General features: G+C 40.5%; 4 long non-coding RNA genes across 5 annotated transcripts; 1 reads left to right on the top strand and 3 right to left on the bottom strand.

The window, feature by feature from the left end:
• The first annotated feature begins 2 nt into the window (after window positions 1-2).
• Window positions 3-3,400, top strand: LOC144306173 (uncharacterized). The gene is made up of 3 exons (XR_013373192.1): window positions 3-344; window positions 682-1,044; window positions 2,696-3,400. It is a non-coding gene; the product is annotated as an uncharacterized LOC144306173 (long non-coding RNA).
• On the bottom strand, window positions 867-5,619 carry LOC144306176 (uncharacterized). The gene is made up of 2 exons (XR_013373196.1): window positions 3,803-5,619; window positions 867-3,527 (listed from the first exon to the last, which is right to left on the bottom strand). It is a non-coding gene; the product is annotated as an uncharacterized LOC144306176 (long non-coding RNA).
• Window positions 5,620-10,552: 4,933 nt separating this feature from the next.
• LOC144306175 (uncharacterized) lies at window positions 10,553-22,140 on the bottom strand. The gene is made up of 3 exons (XR_013373195.1): window positions 21,917-22,140; window positions 15,279-15,341; window positions 10,553-13,768 (listed from the first exon to the last, which is right to left on the bottom strand). It is a non-coding gene; the product is annotated as an uncharacterized LOC144306175 (long non-coding RNA).
• Window positions 18,490-21,910, bottom strand: LOC144306174 (uncharacterized). Of its 2 annotated transcripts, none has more exons than XR_013373193.1 (2): window positions 21,374-21,910; window positions 18,490-18,673 (listed from the first exon to the last, which is right to left on the bottom strand). It is a non-coding gene; the product is annotated as an uncharacterized LOC144306174 (long non-coding RNA). The 2 variants fall into 2 exon arrangements; XR_013373194.1 differs by lacking the exon at window positions 18,490-18,673 and adding an exon at window positions 19,848-21,013.
• Window positions 22,141-22,167: the final 27 nt, after the last annotated feature.

Raw genomic sequence — 22,167 nt, 5'->3', positions numbered from 1 at the left:
AGAGCGATGCATTGTGGGGGAGGGGGAGGAGCCAGGGCCCGGCGCGGAGGCGGTTTTCGCGGTGGCGGGAGGAGGAGGGCTAAGCGAGTCCTAACGCGGGGGCGGGGGCGGGGGCGACGGCGACTGCTCTGGAGGGAAGTGGGTTGTGCGAGGACCCGCTGATAGTCACTGCGAGAGACGCTGGATTTCAGGCCCGTCCGAAGCCTCAGGCCGTCAGTTCTCGTCCTCCACGTCGAGCGGAGGTGTGTCGGTGCCAGGCGAGAGCTCCTGTGGCGTCTCTCAGCGGCTGCAGTGGGTAGTTGTGGAGACACACACCAGTCACGTCCTTCGCGCTGAAATTCAAGGCCATTTTTCTTTCTTCTTAAAGAATTACTTGCCATTTGGGTAGGAGTTTCGTGCACAACATTATTATTTCCAGACACTGTTGTACCTCACAAACAACCCAGGAAAGTGGGCGAGTTGTTGCTAATCCCATTTAAGAAAGGAGAGGAAAACTAGGGCGGGGGTGTAAATAAAATATGCAAGGTCACACCCTTACTGAATTACCCGGGAGGAACTGTGCCGTCCTTTTTTAAAGCCTTTTAATTTCATAGGTTCTTAGAAAACCACTGGCTGTCAGCATTAACACTGATGGAATGCCTCTCTTTTTTTTTTTAATTTTTATTTATTTATTTATGATAGACACACAGTGAGAAAGAGAGAGAGGCAGAGACACAGGCAGAGGGAGAAGCAGGCTCCATGCAGGGAGCCCGACGTGGGATTCGATCCCGGGTCTCCAGGATCGCGCCCTGGGCCAAAGGCAGGCGCCAAACCGCTGCGCCACCCAGGGATCCCTGGAATGCCTCTCTTAATCCTAAATGTCACTCTTGAATCAGGAATTTTTAAAAGCTCCAAATATGGCTTTTCTTTTTTATTTTTTTTTTTTGCCTACTCCTCAATTACAAAAGCATAATTTTGAACTGCCACACTGGCCTTGGACTTTAGGATTAAAAAAGAACATAACTTTGAGGGGAAGTTGGTACAGGAAGCAGCCTAAGGAAACAGGTAAGGATTAAGGTTAGAGCTATCACCAAAAACGTTTGCCTGGCTGTGTAACAGGATCACAACATGAGTATTTAGTAGAAACTTTAGTAACAAAAATGGGACTTAGTATCAATGAAAAAAATCAATTTGATGAGAGAAAATTTTCAATTTTCAATTGTTTTAATTTAGGTTAAACAATAGTTGAGGGAGGAAAGGGTTAAGAGAACATGTAGATTGTTTTTTTAAAAAAAGATTTTATTCATGAGAGATAGACACAGGCAGAGGGAGAAGTAGGCCCCCTGCAGGGAGTCTGACATGGGACTGGATCCCAGGGACCACAGGGGTCACGACCTGAGCTGAAGGCAGACACTCAACCCCTGAGCCATGCAGGCGTCCCAAGAACATGTAATTTTATGAATTATTGGTAAACTCTAGTTGTTGAATTGGCAGAGTGCCCACAGATATTCCTTACATAGTTTATAACCTACACATAGATTGCACATATTCTTTTATATATATAAAATAGCATGTTTTAAAATAATGAAAAAAGGATGAATGGGAAATAAAGAATTACAGAAGGGTGTTATGATCCATCAATAATCAACAATCTAAAAAAATCCATGTTGACAAAAAGAATCACAAGGACATGGCATTTCTTGGCTCTTATTTAAAAATAGGAAGAAAAAAAAGAAAAAAGAAGAAAGGTAAATTTGTATATACAAGACAATCACTGTCCTGTCAAAATATATGCAAAGGAAATTCACCAAAGTGTTAATAGTGGATGCCTATGACTGGTGAAATTATGAACTTTAAAAATAATTTTTAGTATTTTCCAGATACTTTGCTATAAGCACATTTTTATAATACACAAAAGGAATATATTAAAAGATGGAATGCCTGGCCAGCTCAGTTGAAAGAACATGCGACTCTTAATCTCACAGTGGTAAATTTGAGCCCCACATTGGGTGTACAGATTTCTAGAAATAAACTATATTTAAAAAAAAAAAATGAAAAGCATGTGCAAAGGTGTCACATGTCCTTTTCATTCTAAGATAGAAGCTGCATCTGCTGGCCACTTTGTATTATTACATGCATATTTCTCTAGGTTACTAGGTATTAAGTTAACTTTTGTAAGTTTTTTTTTTTTAATTTATTTATTCAGAGAGAGAGAGAGAGAGAGACCAAGAGGCAGAGACACAGGCAGAGGGAGAAGCAGGCTCCATGCAGGGAGCCCGACACGGGACTCGATTCCGGGTCTCCAGGATCAGACCCCGGGCTGAAGGCGGCGCTAAACCGCTGTGCCACCGGGGGTGCCCTTAAGTTAACTTTTGTAAGGCAAAGGCCCTATGGAATAGTGAGGAAAGAGAAAATTTGCCAAAGGAGATTCCCTTCTTTTAGTCTTCTAAAGACTAATTTATCTTTAATAAAACAATGACTTGGACATTCAGACAGGAAGTAAGTTTTTCAACAAGTACCTTTTACTTTCCACTTTCAATATTAATAAATAATACTCAGATATCATTTAAAATACATTTCCTGCCCTTTTCTGGTGAAACTTTTTGTTTCAAAAATTAGAAAAGGTGATCTGGTCTTTTGTAATCTAGACAATTAACAGTGATGTCATCCAATGTCTTTTTTTTTTTTTTTTTTTTTTTTAATTTACTCACGGAAGACAGAGAGAGAGGCAGGCGCCATGCAGGGAGCCCAACGTGGAACTCCATCCCAGGTCTCCAGGATCATACCCTGGGCTGAAGGCGGCGCTAAACCACTGAGCCACCAGAGCTGCCCTGTCATCCAATTTCTAAGGAAAATCCATTCCTTTTGAAGTAAGCTCTACATCCAATATGGGACTTGAACTCATGACCTTGAGATCAAGAGTTGCATGCCCTACTGACTAAGCCAACCAGGCACCACCATTCTTTTACTTATCAGGGGTACTTGGAGGCTGGCTTTTCTGAGTCTCAAAAAAATATTACAAAGTAGCAAGCATACATAATTTTTCTGGGCAAAAAAGCAAGATATAATAATTTTGCAGAATGTTAAACATATAACTTGTTCAATTTACCTTTGGGAAATGAAACTATAAAGGCCTTAAAGTTCTGTGCTATGGGAAAGCCACTGACAGTTTATCAAGACATCTTTTCTGAGGTAAAAGGAGGACTGTTATGGATAAATGGCCCACAATCTTGATGTGTAATGTTTCCTAGCAGTCTCCGGTATCAAAAGAATATCAGACTCTACCTACCCAAGGCCTAAATCCAAAACTTTCTGTTTCCCTTTCAGTTATGCCTGAAGTTTGAAAAGTAGTCTTATTTTTGAAAATTTAATGCATTACTCAATTAAATAAAAGATAACCTTGAGACGATATTCTAAATAAGTCAGTGTGCCTGTCATGCCTGACTTTTCCTTTTAGCTTCAACTTACCTCACCAAAGTCTCTGCTCAGGGAAACAGAACTGGGTTGTTCTCCTGGAAGAAAGAGGCACCTGGCCAGCCACATAGAACCTGGTTTGGAATACAGGACATTCTACCCTTAAAAATAGAAGTTATTGGCTAAGCCAAAATTCCTTCTCTTGGAAATTTGAACTGGAAGTATGAAAGGAACTTGCTGGTTGCTATTGAAACAGAAAGAATCAAAGGAGAATGTCACTTTAATGACATAAGACAGGAATCACAAATTCCTGCTGCTCAAATCCCCACGGCTACCCTAAATCCAGAACCATCTCCAGCCCCAAACTAATGGCCCATTCTTTAAATAGTACTGCTTTTCTTGAACTAACTTGGATAGATTTCTCTTCCTTCCAGCTATGCCAGGCCTAACTAGAACAGCAGTATATTAACATCTCAGCATGAATTCGTTAACTAGCCTCTTTTTCTAGTTGAAAGTCAACTGAGAGCTCTCCCTGATTCATAATGGTGAAATATCTAGATTCAGAACACATATAAATCAAGTCTGAATAGGTATCCCAGACAACTAAGGGATTGTGACACAGAAAGAAGCATTAGGTGCCTTGAACACTGTGATGTCTTTTAATGTGTCAACTTGGCTAAGCTACAGCCCCTGGTTATTCAATTTTTTTTAAATTTTTATTTATTTATGATAGTCACAGAGAGAGAGAGAGAGAGGCAGAGACACAGGCAGAGGGAGAAGCAGGCTCCATGCACCGGGAGCCCGACGTGGGATTCAATCCCGGGTCTCCAGGATCGCGCCCTGGGCCAAAGGCAGGCGCTAAACCGCTGTGCCACCCAGGGATCCCGCCCCTGGTTATTCAAATACCAACCTAGGTGTTGCTATGAAGGCTTTAATAGATGCGCTGTAAGTCCATAATAATTGACTTTAAGTAAAGGAAATTGTTCTAGATAAGCTGGGTGGATCTAATCCAATCAGTTGAAAAGCTTTTACAGCAGAACTTAGGCTTCCCTGATGCAGAAGAAATTCTACTTGTGGACAGCAACTTCATCTTATGCTGGAGAATTCCAGCCTGCCCTTACTGATGGTCTGTCCTTCAGATTTTGGACTTTCTTAGCCAATGTCCACAATGCATAAACCAATTCCCTGTTAGAAATCTCTTAATATGTATCTCCTACCAATCTGTTTCTCCAGTTAAAACCTGATTGACATAAATACCAAAGGTAAGGATGCCTCTATCAGTCAGCTAAGTGTCTGCCTTTGGCTCAGGTCATGATACCAGGGTTTTGGGACAGAGCCCCATGTCAGACACCCTACACAGTGGGGAGTCTGCTTCTCCCTCTCCCTCTGCTTCTGCCCTCACTTGCTCTCTCTCTGTTTCTCTCAAATGAATAAAAAATATTTTAAAAAATAAATGACAAAGGAAAATCTCACCATTCATTCAAAAAATATTGAGAACCTATTAATACATATTTAATGAATACCTATTGTACACCAGTTTTTAAGTTAGGGAGCACATTGTATACACACTATGTATACATTGTATATGTGCGTTACAATTTACCATGCAGCTGCTACCCAAGAACCTTATTAATTAGCCTTTTGTGTGCTGATTCCAATGTGCCTTGCCTCAATTAGAGCTCTACCAGTCATACTGGAAATAGCCACTGTTTTGAATTTTGTGTTAATTATTCCCTCATAGTTTTTTATACTTTTACTGCCTATGTATGTAATCATCAAGTATGTAGTTTTATTTTGCTTGTTTTTTAAACTTTTATGTAAATAGAATCATCCTAGTTATAGTCCTCTATAACTTGTGTATAGCTATCACTTTTTTTTTTTTTCAAGTATAATTAACGTACAGGGTCATATTAGTTTCAGGTCCACAATACACTGATTCAACAATCTATGCATTACTCAGTGCTCTTCAGGGTAAGTGTACTCTTAATCCCTTTACCCATTTCACCAGTCACCCACTCACCTTCCCTTTGATAACCACCAGTTCTCTGTATTTAAGAGCCTGATTTTTTTGTTCATTTTTTCTTCGTTCATTTGTTTCTTAAATTCCACATGTGAGTGAAATCATGGCATTTGTCTTTTTCTGACTGACTTGTTTCACTTAGCATTATACCTTCTAGATCCATGTTGCTGCAGATGGCAATGTTTAATCCTTTTTATGGCTCAGTAATATTCCATGGTATATATACACCAGATCTTCTTTATCCATTCATCTATTGATAGACACTTGGATTGCTTCCATATTTTGGCTATTGTAAATAATGCTGCAGTGAACATAGGGCTGCATATATTTTTTTTTAGAATTAGTGTTTTCATACTCTTTGGGTAAATACCCAGTAGTAGAATTAGCAGACATTATTTTAGATTCTGGGAATACAATGGTGAACAAGACACTGTCCTCATGGAGCTTAGATTCTTTGAGGGAGAGAAATTAAGAACTATGTGTGTATATAGTTTCAGATACTGTCAAATACTATGAAGAAAAAATATAAAAAACGGAGAGCGGGCAGGATGGAAGGATAGGTGGAACAGAAAAGGTGAGATCTCCAAGGGAATGACATTTCAACAGATACTAAAATGAAATACGGGGGCAGCCTGGGTGGCTCAGCGGTTTAGCGCCTGTCTTTGGCCCAGGACCTGATCCTGGAGACCCAGGATCAAATCCCACGTCGGTCTCCCTGCATGGAGCCTGCTTGTCCCTCTGCCTGTGTCTCTGCCTCTCCCTCCCTCTCTCTCTCTCTCTCTCTCTCTCTGTCTCTCATGAATGGATAAATAAAATCTTAAGTAAATAAATATTTTTTTTAAATGAAGTAAGGGAATGAGGACTGGGGGAAAAGAGTATTTCAGACATAGTAAGTGCATATGTGCCACAGTGGGAATGAGCTTGAGGTCTATATATGTGTCCAGAGTAAAGTAAGGAGTGAGGGAAAACAGCATGAGGCAGGATAGTACCACAGGTACTGGCAGTACTACTACAATGTTGAGTGAATGAATGAATGAATGAATGAATGTTAAATGAAGCTATCTTCCAAACTTTCTTGCTCTGTATTGCCTCTGTTAGCTAATACAAGGGTATCAGCCACATAAGTTTTGCTGTTGGATTCTCCATGGTAGATGTACATAAAAGCAGGAAACATTGTCATTATTGATTCACCTTAGGCTACCTGCTGTCACTAGCTGAACTAAGAAATTGGTAGGAAGTAGAGGAACGGGGTATATGAGGACCAGAGAAACAATATAATTTGTGAAGGATCGCTGAGAATGTTGGGTCAAGACTAGGATTCTTAGGTCAGTGACAGGTGCTCTGTTGTCAGCAGGTACCAGAGTCAACAAGTTGGCAATAATAGTAACAGCTACAGTACAAAGCCAGCAATTTTTGTTGGCACCAGAACCCAAAGAGACTAAGCGTAGTGCTTCCTTCTTAATGATAGGAGATAGAGGATGCAATAATTTGTCCTTTGCTTTGTCCTCCTATCCTGGAGGGGATATCCAGGCATCCCCCAGGCCACTATGCTCCTAAAACAGTGGTTCTCAGCTAGAAATGATTTGGTCTTCTAGGGATTCCCTGAAAGTCTAGAGACATTTTTGGTTGTCACAACTCTATCCTCTGCCTAGAGGTCCTCCTCCCTATTTCCACCCCCATTTTCTCTTCCGTCTTTCACTTGGCTAACTTCTCATCCTGTCAGAATGGCCCAGTGTCACCCTACCCAGGAACCTAACCCTAGGAGTGAGATCTGGATTACATGCTTTGATATTTCTGTGCCATGCTCCTAAAATGCCACAGACTTCTAAGTAATTACTTTGTATTATCATTGTTTCTATGTGTCTGTCTCCCTAAACTGGACTGTAAATACATAGAGCAACTTAAAGGGAGAAATTGCTGGCATCTAGGGGTCAGGGATACTACTCAGCATCCTATGTTGTACAGGAAACTCCCCCAAACTAGAAATTTTCTGGCACAGGATGTCAATAGCGCCACAGTTGAGAAATCCTGCCCTAAAAATACCACTGATGGAGCAGACCTTCTATTTTCTTTGGGTTTACTTTCCACACTCTGGAGAAAATGTCTTTCCGAGGTTTCCCAAGTAATTACCATTTCCTGGTCATCTAGTCTTATTAACAGGATTAACACAGTGCATCAATAATGTTTTGCTGTATGTCCAGATGTCCATATTGCTTAAGATTATATGATAGAATTGGGGCACCTAGGTGGCTCAGTCAGTTAAGCATCTGACTTCAGCTCAGGTCATGATCTCAGGGTCCTGGGATAGAGCCCTACATTGGGCTTCCTGCTCAGTGGAGAGTCTGCTTGTCCGTTTTCCCCTACCTCTGCCCCTCCTCCCTGCTCATGCTCACTCTATTTAAAAAAAAAAAAAAAAAAAAAAAGACTAGGGGCACATGGGTGGCTCAGTTGGTTAAATGTCTGCCTTTGGCTCTGGTCATAATTTCAGGGTCCTGAGATCGAGCCCCACATCAGGTTCCCTGCTCAGTGGGGAGTCTGCTTCTCTCTCTCCCTCTGCTCCTCCACCTTACTTTTGCATGCCCTTGCTTGCTCTCTCTCTCTCTCAATTTTTTTTTTTTTAAAGATTATGGTAGGGGCAGCCTGGGTGGCTCAGCAGTTTAACGCCGCCTTCAGCCCAGCACGTGATCCTGAGGTCCCAGGATCCAGTCCCCCATCGGGCTTCCTGCATGAAGCCTGCTTCTCCCTCTCCCTGTGTCTCTGCCTCTCTCTGTGTGTGTGTCTCTCATGAATAAATAAATAAAATATTTTAAAAATAAAAAAATATATATATTATGGTAGTTATTATGATAGATTATATTGTAGGGGAGTTAACATAATTCAGGGGTAAAACTTAAAATGTGTACCTCTGTCCAGTACAGGAGAATCACACTTTTAAATCCTCCTCATTGTTAGGGATGGAAAACAATCTTTTTTTAAAATATGTATTTATTTGAGGGGCACCTGAGTGGCTCAGCTGGTTGAGCGTTACTGGTATACTATGTACTTGAGGTCATGTTAATTGGTTAATCTGCTCTAGATACCATGTTTGGCACAGCAACTGCAACTGAAGCTACTACTTGGTTGAATGTGATAACTCACCATTGTCCTCTAGGATCTGTGTAGCCTTTGTAAGGACTACAATATGGATCACCATCATTGCATGCTGTAGGTCTTTAAGGCACTAATCTCTGCTATATTACCTAGAATATAATAATATTTTTTATTTACAATCTTGGAAGGCTATGGGGGAGCTATTCAGTAGCCTTCCCCACTATGTTCTTATTCTATAGGCTATGGAACCTATATGGGAGTTTGGCCAACTTCTAAGTATGTTCGTTACAATTATACATTTAAGAATTTGGGAAATGACACTTGGTACTATGAGCCAGATGTGGGCCAGGACTCCATTTATGACCCCATCCACCACCACTCTAATAAGCCACTGTGATACTTTGGGTATCAATGTCCACTTGGACATGTGTTCATGGCCCTCAAAATATTAGATTATTCCACTCTTCCCAATGTATAGTTACCCGAGCAAATGATAGGTGCCTTTGGAGAAGTACTAGGAGATTCATTAACACATACTTTTGTGTTATATCCTTCCTGGGGACCTAGTTTCCCTTTCAAATGGTCTGAAATCAAATCATTCTAAGTTGAAAACTAGCTCAGGTTTGAAAACTAAAGAACCACTTTTTTTTCCCCCAATAGCTGCCTTCAGCCTCCTGAACATCAATCCTTGATTTCTCCTGGTTCTAATAGACTGAACAACACCATTGTATAGCTCATCAATTTCTTTCTTTCTTTTTTTTTTTTTAGCTCATCAATTTCTTTTTTTTTTTTTTTTAAGATTTATTTATTTATGATAGACACAGAGAGAGAGAGGCAGAGACACAGGCAGAGGGAGAAGCAGGCTCCATGCTGGGAGCCCGATGCGGGACTCGATCCCGGGACTCCAGGATCGCACCCTGGGCCAAAGGCAGGCGCCGAACCGCTGAGCCACCCAGGGATCCCCAGCTCATCAATTTCTAAGGAAATCCTACTGTATTAACCATCTATATATCACTCAGATTAGGACTCCCCAGGTAGCCATTCCAGCTCTGTGCTAATTATAATTGTGCTCACCTTGCTTCTGATGGTTCAGCATTACTACTTGGCCTCTGTTTTGGGATCCCATCATTCCCATTGTTACCATAGAGCTCAGCTCTGTAACTTTCTGTTACTATTACCTGAGGCCTTTTAGAGACAGCCACCATAATTAACAGTGCTTTCCCTGGCCATATTGGAGTCGGAGACAAAGGAAAAATCAGTTATATTGATCCTGTATTTAAGATTTTGGTATCTTGTTCATATGGATTTTATGCATTAATTTTGATTTTTTAAAATATATCAAAGATCATATTGGTTACTAAGCTTTTTGGTACCCTCTTAAATTTTGCACCTAAGGCAAGTACCTCATTCACTTCACCCTAGTTTCAGTCCTGTTCGGTGATGTTGGTGCCTCTCTCACATTCCTTATTGCTTTAGGAAACAGTAACCTCTAAGCCTTCCCATGGGACATAATTATCTGCTAAGTTTTTTGGCTTTCACATTGAATTTCTACTCTAGCATAGCCACTTTTTTGACTCTTTTAGTCATCCCCTCTTCTACCATCTTCCACCGTAGTCCTGCCATTCCTGCCACTCAATGTGGGCCTTTACTTTCTCTGAGTTTCTAAGAGCCACCCTAGCAGCGTTAGTACTGCCTTCCCAGATCCTTGTCAGGGTACTTCATATCGTGGAATAGTGCTTTCATAGTGATAAGTCCTTCCTAACCAATGTTGTTCTGCTACCTACCCCTCTCCCCTGATCTAGGACTCTCAGATTTTAGTTCCTTATGCCACTTTTCAATTCCTAATAGTGCCCGGGTCCTTCAGCTCCTTTGAGATGTTCCTTTCCTCCCTTAGCAGATCCAGCATTTTCTTGGCTAGGTGAAGTATGATTTAACCCCAGTTATTGGTCTAGTGTCCAGCAGGGAACATATAGAAAGTTCCTGAGTGGGACACCTGTTGTCTTATAAGTCAAAAGTCTTGTATGTCCTTCAAGCTTTTTAACAAGGACAATTAGGCCACTTCTGTAGGCCTAGAGGATTCAGAGAAATCTAGGATTTCAAGATTCTTGAGTGCACTGACCCAGATGTCCTTGCCCTATTTCTTAGGATTGCAGTCTTTCCCAATCAGGGCCCTTACTTTATCTAAGAGATATGCTAAAGCTGAAAATTCTATCAAGTTTTGGAGATCTGCTACTCTTAATATTAAACCCTAAACTGTTGACTATCAGCTTTTTTTTTAAAGCTTTTATTCATTTATTCGAGACCGAGAGAACACAAGTGGGGAAAAGGGGCAGAGAGAAAGGGAGAAGGAGACTCTGCCAAGCAGAGAGCCTAATGCAGGGCTTGATCCCAGGACCTTGAGATCATGACCCAACCTAGAGGCAGACACCTAACCGACTAAGCCACCCAGTGCCTTTTTTTGCTAATTCCAACCAGTGAGACTCTTTACTGCCAAGAATGCCCTCCAGCTTTTACACTTAACCTTTAATAAGTGATTAGTCACTCTTAACCTTTCAGTGGCGTCCCCCTCTTCCAGCCCCCTTTGGCTCAGGGCATGATCCCGGTTCAAGGATGGAGTCCCACATCAGGCTCACCTTGCCTGTGTCTCTGCGCCTCTCTCTATATCTCTCATGAATAAATAAAATCTTAAAAAAAAAAAAAAACCTGTTTGAGTCTTTGCTTTAAATAATTATTTTGGGTATATCTATACCTAGGAGTTGGATTGCTGAGTAATATGATAATTCTATGTTTAGCTTTTTGAGGAATTGCCAAACTGTTTTCCACAGCAGCTACCCCATTTTACATTCCCATTAGCAATGCATGAGGAATCCAATCCCTCCATATCCTCACCAACACTTATTTTCTGTGCCTACATTTTTCATAACCATCCTAGTAGGTATGAAGTGGTGTTTCATTGTAATTTCGATTTGCATTTCCCTACTGGCTAAGGATGTTAAGCATCTTTTCATATACCTATATTAGCCATTCGTACATCTTTTAGAGAAATGTCTAAGTGTTTGCCTATTTTCTTTCTTCTTCTTTTTTTTTTTTTTTTTTAAGACTTTGCCTAAATCTCTGCAGCCAGTGTGGGGCTCGAACTCAACCTGGAGATCAAGAGTCACATGCTCTATCAACTGAGCCAGCTATATGCCCCTTTTTACCCATTTTTAAATTGAGGTGGGTTTTGTTTGTTCTTGTTAAATTCTAGGATATCTTATATATCCTGAAACTTAATTCCTTCTCAGATACATGATTTGCAAATATCTTCTTTCACTCTCTATGTGAGATAATAGAACAATTGTACATTGGTCTGTGTCTCCAGTTCCTAACACAGATCTCCTGAAATTCTTGTAAATTCCTAAGTGATAAGAGCAGTAGGAATATCTCTTGTTCTAATATTTGTTCTTTGACCCCATCCTGGACACATGGCTCCTAAAACCCTTGAGAACTCCTAAGTGATGAGAACAATATGAGCCTCTTTTGTTCATTGAGGAGACTCTGATGGGCTCCTAGACAGAGAGGCTGGTCACCAGAAAGATCAAGCCATAATTAGAAGCTTGGAATTTTCAGCCCCACTCCCCCAACCTGTCCAAAGAGGGAGAGAGACAGAAATGGAGTTAATAATTGATCATGCCTGTGTCTGTAAACTCCATCAAATCCCAATAGTACAGAGTTCAGGGAGTTTCCCTCCCTGAAACATCCACACTGAGAAGATAACACACCCCAACTCCACAGGAGAGAAGCTCCTGTACTTGGGACACTCCCAGACTTGCTCTATGTATCTCTTTATCTGGCTGTTCATCTGTATCCTTTATCATATCCTTTAAGAAACTGGTAAACCTCAAACTCAAGAGGGTTGTAGAACCTCTGATTTCTAGCCAAATGAGACAGAGTTGTGGGTAACTGGCATCTGAAGTCAGATGGGAACAGTCTTGAGGGACTAAGCCCTTGACCTGTGGGATCTGACACTATCTCCAGGTACAGGTAGTGTTGGAATTGACTTAAATGGTAATAACACCCAGCTGGTATTGCACAGAATTACTTGGTTTAGGAAAAACTTCCACACATTTGGCAAACAGCAGTGAAGTGTTTTGTGTGGGTAGTAAAGGAGACACACACAAGAGTTTCTCTAACTCACTAGGGATTGACTTCTCACTTGATTGACAGTATCCTTTCATGCACAAAATGTTTAATTTTAACGAAGTAAAATTTTTTCTTTTGTTGTTTGTGCACTTGATATCCTATTCAACAAATCATTGACAAGTCCAATGTCATGGGTAATTTAGTTTTGCTTCCAAAAAAGTATGTTACCAATTATTCAGAAGTATCACCCCACCCAGGGGCACCTGGGTAGCTCAGTCAGTTAAGTGTCTGCCTTCGGCTCAGGTCGTGATCCCAGGGTCCTGGGATTGAGTCCCACATCAGGCTCCCCACCCAGCAAGGAGCCTGTTTCTCCCTATCCCTCTGCCCCTGCTCATGTGCTCTCTCTTGCTCACTGTCTCTCTCAAATAAATCTTTTTTAAAAAGTATCCCTCCAAAGATATTAAGTGAAAAGTAAAAATCTTTCCTCACTTGTCTTATTCCTCAAGGGTTGAGTGTTTTATGTATTTATTAATACATATATATATAAACATATTCAGTATACATATTTTCTATTACACCAGAGATTCTTAAAGGGAAGACTATTTAAGAAGGTGGGTGTTGGCAAAAATTACACACTATAATAATTACAAATATTCAAGCATAAAGATGCTAATATGAATAAATAAGCTTCCTGGTAAAATTAGGCTTTAGCAAAAAGGACAAAATATGAAAGGAGGCCTACATAGAATAAATAAATAAATAAATCAGGAGAACCTCTGGGTTAGTAAACATATGGCCACTAGGAAAAGTGGCACACTCAGAGAGTGGAAGCTCTGATTCCCCTTCCCACACAACTTGCCCTATGCATTTCTTGCATCTGGATGTTCCTAAGATAACCTTTTATAATGTACTGGTAATCTAAGGATGTACTGAGTAAAGATGCTGAGGAATTTGCAATATGCCTTGAAGAACTGCAGCAGGGCAATATTACAGCATGACAGCCTTATCTATATATATATATAGTTTATTTATATATCATAAAGGCTGCACTGATGGTTTAAGATAAACAGATCTTGCCCTGAGCACCCTTTAGATTAAGCATCAGATTCCTCTTTTATAGGTTTTCTTGTTTTTTGAAGATGCCTGAAAAAGTAAGAGGATATGAAGATCTGTACTCGAGAAACAAAAGTAAAAATGAAGACATACTCAGCCAGAAATCTGATTTCTCTAAGATTCAGTAATATAGAGATGGACAATCATACAGAACTCAGTAACATGCATTTTAAAAACATTTGAGGATTTAGAAAAATCTGTACATCCCTTGATAGTCATCTACATAGGTAATACTGATAAACATTTTGTATTCAGATGCCAACATTAACTGACTGAAACGTTCATTTATTATTAAGTTCCCTAAAGCTATGCAACTAGTTGTGTTTTGACTCATTTTTTAGTTTGGAATCTATTTTCCCCAACATGATGTTTCTGCAGTCATCTCTTCTTAAATTGAAAACCACCACAATTCTTTACTTTTTTTTTTTTTTTAAGATTTTTTATTTATTCATTTGAGACAGAGAAGATACCATGGGAGAGAACCTGAGAGGGGGAGGGCAGAGGGACAGGGAGAAGCAGGCTTCCCGCTGAACAAGGAGTCTTGTCTTGGGGCTCCCAGGACCCTGGGATCAAGACATGAGCTGAAGGCAGATGCTTAACCATCTGAGCCATCCAGGCGCCCCCAAATAATTTACTTCTTATACATTAAAGTCCTAAATGTGAAACTAAGTAATTAAACAGTAAAACATTCTCTGAATGTAGATCATAATCTCAAGTTTTTATTTTTTCCTCTATGAGTGGAAAATAGACTTCTACATAAGAAAGTTAAAATGTTAATTTTTTAAAGTAAAGACATGGGGGATCCCTGGGTGGCTCAGCAGTTTAGCGCCTGCCTTTGGCCCAGGGTGTGATCCTGGAGTCCCGGGATCGAGTCCCCACATCGGGCTCCCTTCATGGAGCCTGCTTCTCCCTCTGCCTGTGTCTCTGCCTCTCTTTCTCTGTCTCTCATGAATACATACACAAAAATCTTTATAAAAAAATAAAGACATAACAATATCAGAATGCAGCCCAAAGAGTCAATCAAGTTATGTTAATTATTTATTATTATTATATTATTATTTAGTATTTATTATTATAATTATAATTAAATCTAAGATTATCTAATAATTGCAATTTGTTAATTATTTCTGCTTAAAACTGCTAAACAGTTAATCAGAAACGAATCATTTTGTAGCTATATAACTTTTTTGAAGTATGCAACTTTAAAAAAAATACGAATTACCAATTTTAAGTACTGCCAGCTACAATAATTTTGTTTTGACTGATTATTTTTGTTTTTTCTTTTCATATAATTATTTTATTGTGCTTTGGACAGGCCGTTTTCCCACATTTGAGTAAAATGTTTAGCACATTGTAAACTTAATAACTTATAAAAATGAGATTTTGAGTAGGAAAAAGGTAGAAGAATTTTAAAATGGCAAAAATCTAGAAAAATAGTATGAGAGAGGCTAAACTCTCAGTGAGCTGACGCTTATGATGAAATGCTAAGGAAAATACAAAGGCTTTCTGTCTGAAGCAACAATAATAAAAGTTCTGTTACCTGAGGTAGACAGCTCAGTGTAACTGAAGACAAAGTACACTCTCCAACTCATTTGTTTCTTTTCTGTGAAGAAAAATAATCTCAAAAGTAAAAGGAAAAAATATAAAAGGGAAATAGGCTTAATTGAAATGAAGTGAGGTATCAGTAAGAGAGTAACTGATAGCTCTAAGTGACAGCAGTTGTTCTGGCCTAAACCAACTGCATCCGGTTGGCCATGGTTGGCCACATCCCAGTGCAAACAGAACTTGCTAATGTAACCAAAGCACCTTTAAAAGCAATCTCAAGGGAATCTCTGGATGGCCCAGGGCGTGATCTTGGAGTCCTGGATCCTGGAGTCCTGCATCGGGCTCCCTCCATGGAGCCTACTTCTCCCTCTGCTTGTGTCTCTGTGTTTCTCATAAATAAATCTTTAAAAAATAATAATAAAAAGTAATCTCAACAAAATGTACTACTTGTGGAGAACCCAAGAGTTTAAAGATCTGAAACCTATATGCTATACTATATGCTAAACCGACTAAAGAAGTAACATTTCAGGCAGCCCCGGTGGCCCAGCGGTTTGGCGCTGCCTTTCGCCCAGGGTGGGATCCTGGAGACCCGGGATGAAGTCCCATGTCGGGCTCCCTGCAGGGAGCCTGCTTCTCCCTCTGTGTGTGTGTGTCTCTGCCTCTCTCCCTCTCTCTCTCTCTACGTCTCTCATGAATAATAAATTTTAAAAATCTTAAAAAAAAAAAAAAAGAAAGAAAGAACATTTCATACCAAAAAGACAGGAGAATAGAAACCATGTCTCAGATTTTTTGAATGGTAATCCTAATATAAAACATGTTGCCTGCTGTTTTCATATATTATAGAAATACCACAGAAACCCTAGTATTTCAGCTGCTTTATAGTGTTTCAGCTGCTTTATAGTCCAATGCTGGGAGAAAGATACATAGAAATAATTATAATACAAAGTGGTTGGAATAGTTAGATGTATTTGTGGGATTTGGGGACTCTACAGAAATATCAAACCATGCTATCTATAGCTATATATAATTCCTAGGGTGAGGTATTTCTGGATGGGGTGACACTGGATCAGTTAGTTTCATAGGCTGAAGGAGGAATTAGCCAGGTGAAAGGGGGTAAGGGAAATAGGATATGAAGGAGAACCCTCTAGGAAAAGAGGACAGTTTAGGCAACAAACATGATAGCGTCTGTAGAATCTAGAAGCAATTCTGTGACTAGATGCCACAGTGTGTGGCAGAGAGTAGCAAAAGGGGAATTCTAGGATTGGATGAGAAGCTGCTTATAAATTCCAAATGCCCTAAAAATTTCTGAATCTGGAAAGCTGAGAAGAGCCCCTAAACTATATTGTTATGCTTTGTGACCCTTCCTGGGTAGTCAATTATCCTCTTTTCTCTTGGTCACATTTCTGGTTTGAATCACTAGCTCAAATAATGAGTTTTGACTCCCTCTAATTGAGCTGTTTTTAAAAACAGTTCTAATATTTTAGTATTACAAAGTTGCTGTTTCATCTTTCAAGGAGTCATAGAATACAAAGCAGCATTCTAACACAAGGTCACAAGGCAACTGTTCCAGTTGCTGACTGTGTTGCTTTCTAGTTTGTGCAAGTTACTTATTTTTAAACCTGTTTTCTATGTTCTTAGGGAGTGAAGGACTGGATCAAATGGTCTTTGTTGCACCCCCTCAGATGCACCAATATCAACCAATGCTTCCTCCTCAGCTCAATCCCAGCTCTGTGAGGTTTGGGAGTAGGGGATGTGTTACCTTTATGCTTTTCAGGCACTAGTATCAGCTAAACAGTGGACTCCGCTCAGAAATCTGAGTCCCATCATTTTGGGATCCCTCCACTAAGTTTCTAAATTCTGATAACCCCAAGTTCTTCCTTGTTCCCTTCCAGAAGGGCAGCGTGCAGAAAAGTCAGGCCTGCCTGCTATTCTTTAAAGACTTGTTTACAAGGTTGGTCTTTGGCATTTGAAAACCTGTATGTCAGGTAAGTTTTCACCATTCCCAGAACTGATACTTGCTGTTCCTGAACTGTGCAAGCAATATGGTTTACGCTGAACATCAGCTTTCCTTGTGGAGTCTGGAATTTGGAAACATGACAGGTAGAGAAGGCTTATGTGATCAGCCCTCAATAAAGACCCTGAACACTGAGTCTCTAATGGGCTTAGCTAGTTGGCAGCATTTCACACATGTGGTCAGAATTGTCAGAAGAATTAAGCATGTCATGTATGATTCTACTTCACAGGTTAAAGGACCCTTGGAAGTTTCACCCAGTTCCCACATGCTCCTTTTCCCTTTACTCATTTTGCTTTATATCCTTTGCTGTAATAAATTATAGCTTGAGTACAACTATATGTTGAGTCCATGAGTCTTCTCAGCAGACCATCAAACCTCCAGTGGTCCTGGGGACAAGAGGTGGTACCTACTTCTTGGAGTTACCAGTATGCACTTTTTATCACCATGGTTCTGCAATCCTTGTTTAACAATGTCCTTATATTAAATTTGCTGTTTAGGGCAGCCCAGGTGGCTCAGTGGTTTAGTGCCACCTTCAGACCAGGGAGTGATCCTGGAGACCTGGGATCGATTCCCACATCAGGCTCCCTCCGTGGAGCCTTCTTCTCCCTCTGCCTGTGTTCTCTGCCTCTCTGTTTCTGTGTCTCTCATGAATAAATAAAATCTTTAAAAAATAATAAAAAATAAAAAAATAAATTTGCTGTTTAAAATAACTGGTGTAATTTTCCTGACTAGTCCCTGACTGATATAGCCAGTCAGTAAGGGCAGATTGTCTAGTTAATCTTCTGTAGTCCAGCTTCATCAGCAACTAATCTTTTATAACACCATAAGAAATTAGAGCACTAATCTCTTATAACTCAGTTCCTCATTCAGTCAAGGAAGGTGTTCTTTCAACCGAACAATTCATGAAGATAATCCCTGTATGAAATTATTTAGCACACTAGAAATATTATTTTACTGATCAAAAAGGTACCAGTAAGGGATGCCTGGGTGGCTGAGCAGTTGAGTGTCTGCCTTTGGTTCAGGGCGTGATCCTGGGATCCGAGATCAAGTCCCACATCGGGGTCCCTGTGGGGACCCTGCTTCTCCCTCTGCCTATGTCTCTGCCTCCCTCTCTGTGTCTCTCCTGAATGAATGAATGAATGAATGAATAAATAAATAAATAAATCTTTTTTAAAAAGTACCAGTAATGAGATTAATTTTTAAAATCTGCTTTATTTCAGTAAAAAAATATAAGTAATGTTTAGGTAAAGGTTTTTCTCTGTGGTTAAAATTCATCCAATATTCATTTTGACTGGAGGATTGATGATGAATAGTAGCACAATGTCATAGCCATCTCTATTTACCTGAAGCCTTTCTAGTTCTGTTCAGTCTATAGTCTGAAATAAGCAAAAGGTCAAAGTGAGATTCTAAGTGGAAGTCAATAAGGAGGATTTCATTTGGAAAGATTACATGAAAAGTATAAATTAAATATGTCTGGATGTGCATATATATGCACACATATATAATTTTATTATGGAAAATTTCAGATATTCGTGAACATTAAATATTATAAACTCATTTACCTATCATCCCGATCAATACTTATCAACAAATGACCAACTTTGTTTTATCCACTCTATTTCTTCACTCTCGATTGGATTTTTTTTTAAAGATTTATTTATTTATTCATGATAGATCTATAGAGAGAAAGGCAGAGACACAGGAGGAGGGAGAAGCAGGCTCCATGCAGGGAGCCCAACGTGGGACTCGATCCCCGGACTCCAGGATCATGCCCTGGTCCAAAGGCAGGCGCCAAACCGCTGAGCCACCCAGGGATCCCCTCAACTGGATTATTTTAAAGCATATCACAAACGTCATTATTCAGTTGTAACAGCTTCAGTATGAATCTTTACTGAAGTAGAGATTTCACTTGAATTTTGTAGTCTTGTATATGTCTTTTTATATTTAGTTTGTTCAAAACAAAATCCCAAAAATCTCTTAAATCTCTTAAATCTAATCAGTATGGATGGTAGCTACACTTACTATGAACATAGCATAATGTATAAATTTATCCAATCACTGTGCTGTACAGCTGAAACTAACATAACATTGTGTATCAATAATACTGAAAGGAAAAAGAAAATAGGGGCCCTTGGGTGGCTTGGTCTGATAAGCCTCTGAGACTCTTGATTTCTGCTCAGGTCATGATCTCAGGGTTGTGAGCCTGCATGGGGCTCTGCACTGGGCAGGGAGTCTTCTTAAGATTCTCTTTCCCTCTACCCCTCCTCCCTCTTAAAAAAAAAAAAAATCTACCACAGTCCCCTGCCTTCTTTTTCTTCCCTTTTTTTTTTTTCTTTTCTTTTCTTTCTTTTTTTTTTTTTTGAAAGGGAGAGAGAGAGCATCAGCAAGGAGGAGGGGGTGAGGCAGAGCAAATTCTCTCTGGAGAGAGAATCCCAAGCAGGCTCCATGCTCAGCCTGTAGCCCAATGCAGAGCTTGATCCCATGACCATGATCCAAGCCAAAATCAAGAAGTAGACACCCAACTGACTGGGCCTTCCAGGCACCCCATCCTTCCTCCTTCTGTTTTAGACATTTGTTGAAGAAATTGGGTGATTTGTCCTATACAATTTCCCATATAATTTGGCAGATTGCATCTCCTTGGTGTCATTTAACTTGTTCTTCTATCCCCTGTATAAACTGGCTTATCTAAAAGCTTGAGCAGATTCAGAATCAATTATTTTGCAAGAATGTTTAATATGTGGTATTATGTCAAATGTATTTTTAACAGCACAGTTGGTTTGGCCTCCAAGAGACTGCTTCTCACAGATATCTTATGATTTTTTTATTTACTACCAATATTTTTATGTTGATAGACCTTTAACCCCCAATTTATGGAAGCACTGTCACCTACTGAAACTGAACCAGAGTTTATTATCACCTTTAACCTTATAACTTTTATTTCCTTTGCTGAGAAGTCAAATGAGTACCATGTACTGTCATCTATTACAAAGATTTTTTGGGGGGATCCCTGGGTGGCTCAGCGGTTTAGCGCCTGCCTTTGGCCCAGGGCATGATCCTGGAGACCCGGGATCGAGTCCCATGTTGGGCTCCCGGTGCATGGAGCCTGCTTCTCCCTCTGCCTGTGTCTCTGCCTCCCTCTGTGTGTGTGTGTGTGACTATCATAAATTAAAAAAAAAAAATTAAAAAATAAAAAAAAGATTTTTTTATCTGCCTTAAACTTTTTTATTGGGAAATTATATTCAATTAGATGACCTAATTCAGTAAGTATTTTCATATGTCTGGGAAGAGTTGAATGCGAAAATATTTGGCATATTTAATAAATGAAGGCCTTATGTTAAGTATATAAGCACATCATATATTATTGTACTGAAAAATTATGTTGAACAGGCCTAGTTAACAATACCAATAGTTCGGAATAGAACTTAGTAGGAGGTGGCGGTGTAATGCTTATATTTTCGAGACATCAGGTAACAACTGGTTTTTGAGCAGAGAGTGATATTATAAAAATGTGTTTTAAGGAAGACATTACTGGAAATAATTTAAGTCAGGAAGTGCACGGAGTCTACAGCTGAAGGTAATTTAATTAATGGAATTTAATTAAATTCCATTTAATAGAATTAATGGTGCAGCTACAGAACCACCTCAATGAACATATTCTGTATTGTACTGATAAGGACAAAGTTTGTAGCCGGTGATTTCAACTCCATAAAGCATGACTGCAATGAACAAAGAGTAGAAAATAATAAAAAAATATTAAGGCCCTATGTCATTATTTATGTCACCACCACCCCCAAATAATCATACATACACACAGCAGCTGCAATATGTGTGAACATAAATTAGATCAAGTCACTATTCTGACCTCTGAACTTGCAGGAGTTCCCTTCATACTTAGAATAAAATCCAAAGTTGGTACCCTGGCCTCCCACTACCTCTAACCTCATTTCCCAGCATTCTCCTCCTCACTCACTGTGATTTAAGGACCTCGCTCTTCATAAAACAGGGTAAGATGCTTTCTGTTTGGGGCCTTTGCCCTTGGTATTCCACCTGAAGTTGCTTTCCTCCCAAATACTCACATGGTTCCTCACTTCCTTCAGTACCCTCCTCAGAGGCCCGCGAGACCAAACGACCATCCTGTATAGAATAGCACCCTACCTTACCCCTCTCCACCTGATTTATCTTTTTTTTTTTTCTATGACAAGTGCCCAGTATTTGTCGGCTACATTTAGTGAACCATCTCATTCATTCCCTTAAAGCCGCATTCAGTAAGTAGTTCTGCTATCCAGCTTACAGGAAAGGCACAAAGTTAAGCGAGGACCTGGGAACAAACGGAGGAGAAAACAATGTCAGGATCTGATGCCCTGATTCCTGAAACGGGGTAAATTAAAGCAAAGTTGTCTGGCTTGTCCGGACTACGGGAACCCCACACTATGCACGAACACCCATTAGAACGCTGGCCACCCGAGAGCAGGGCGAACAGAAGTGAGTCGGGTCCCCAAGGACACGGCCTTGTCCTCGCAACCACCTCCTGGCGTCAGCACGGCCGGCACCGTGTCAGACAATCATTAAGCAGCCAGACTCCGACGCCAGACCTCGCGGCCAGGAGCGACGGCACTCACCGGTCTGGACAGTTACGCAAGTCACACCCAGAAGCTCGGGCTTCCTCCCACCCCGGGGCTGGGCTCACGCGCCGTGCCTCGCGACCGCCCGCAGCCAGGAGGACCGCGGCCGCGGCGACTCAGGGGAGGAGCCCCAGGCGCGGGGGCGGGGGCGGGGCAGGCCGTCACCGCGAGTCCCAAGTCGGCGCCCCGGGGCGCGCGGCGGCCGGCGGAGAGGGGTGGGTCCGGGCGGCCCCGCGCCCTCTGATTGG

Source organism: Canis aureus, chromosome 36, assembly GCF_053574225.1.
Source record: "Canis aureus isolate CA01 chromosome 36, VMU_Caureus_v.1.0, whole genome shotgun sequence".
NCBI classification, from domain to species: Eukaryota; Metazoa; Chordata; class Mammalia; order Carnivora; family Canidae; genus Canis; species Canis aureus.
The sequence above is the reverse complement of the archived record's forward strand: the minus strand, read 5'-3'. Positions and strand labels throughout refer to the sequence as shown.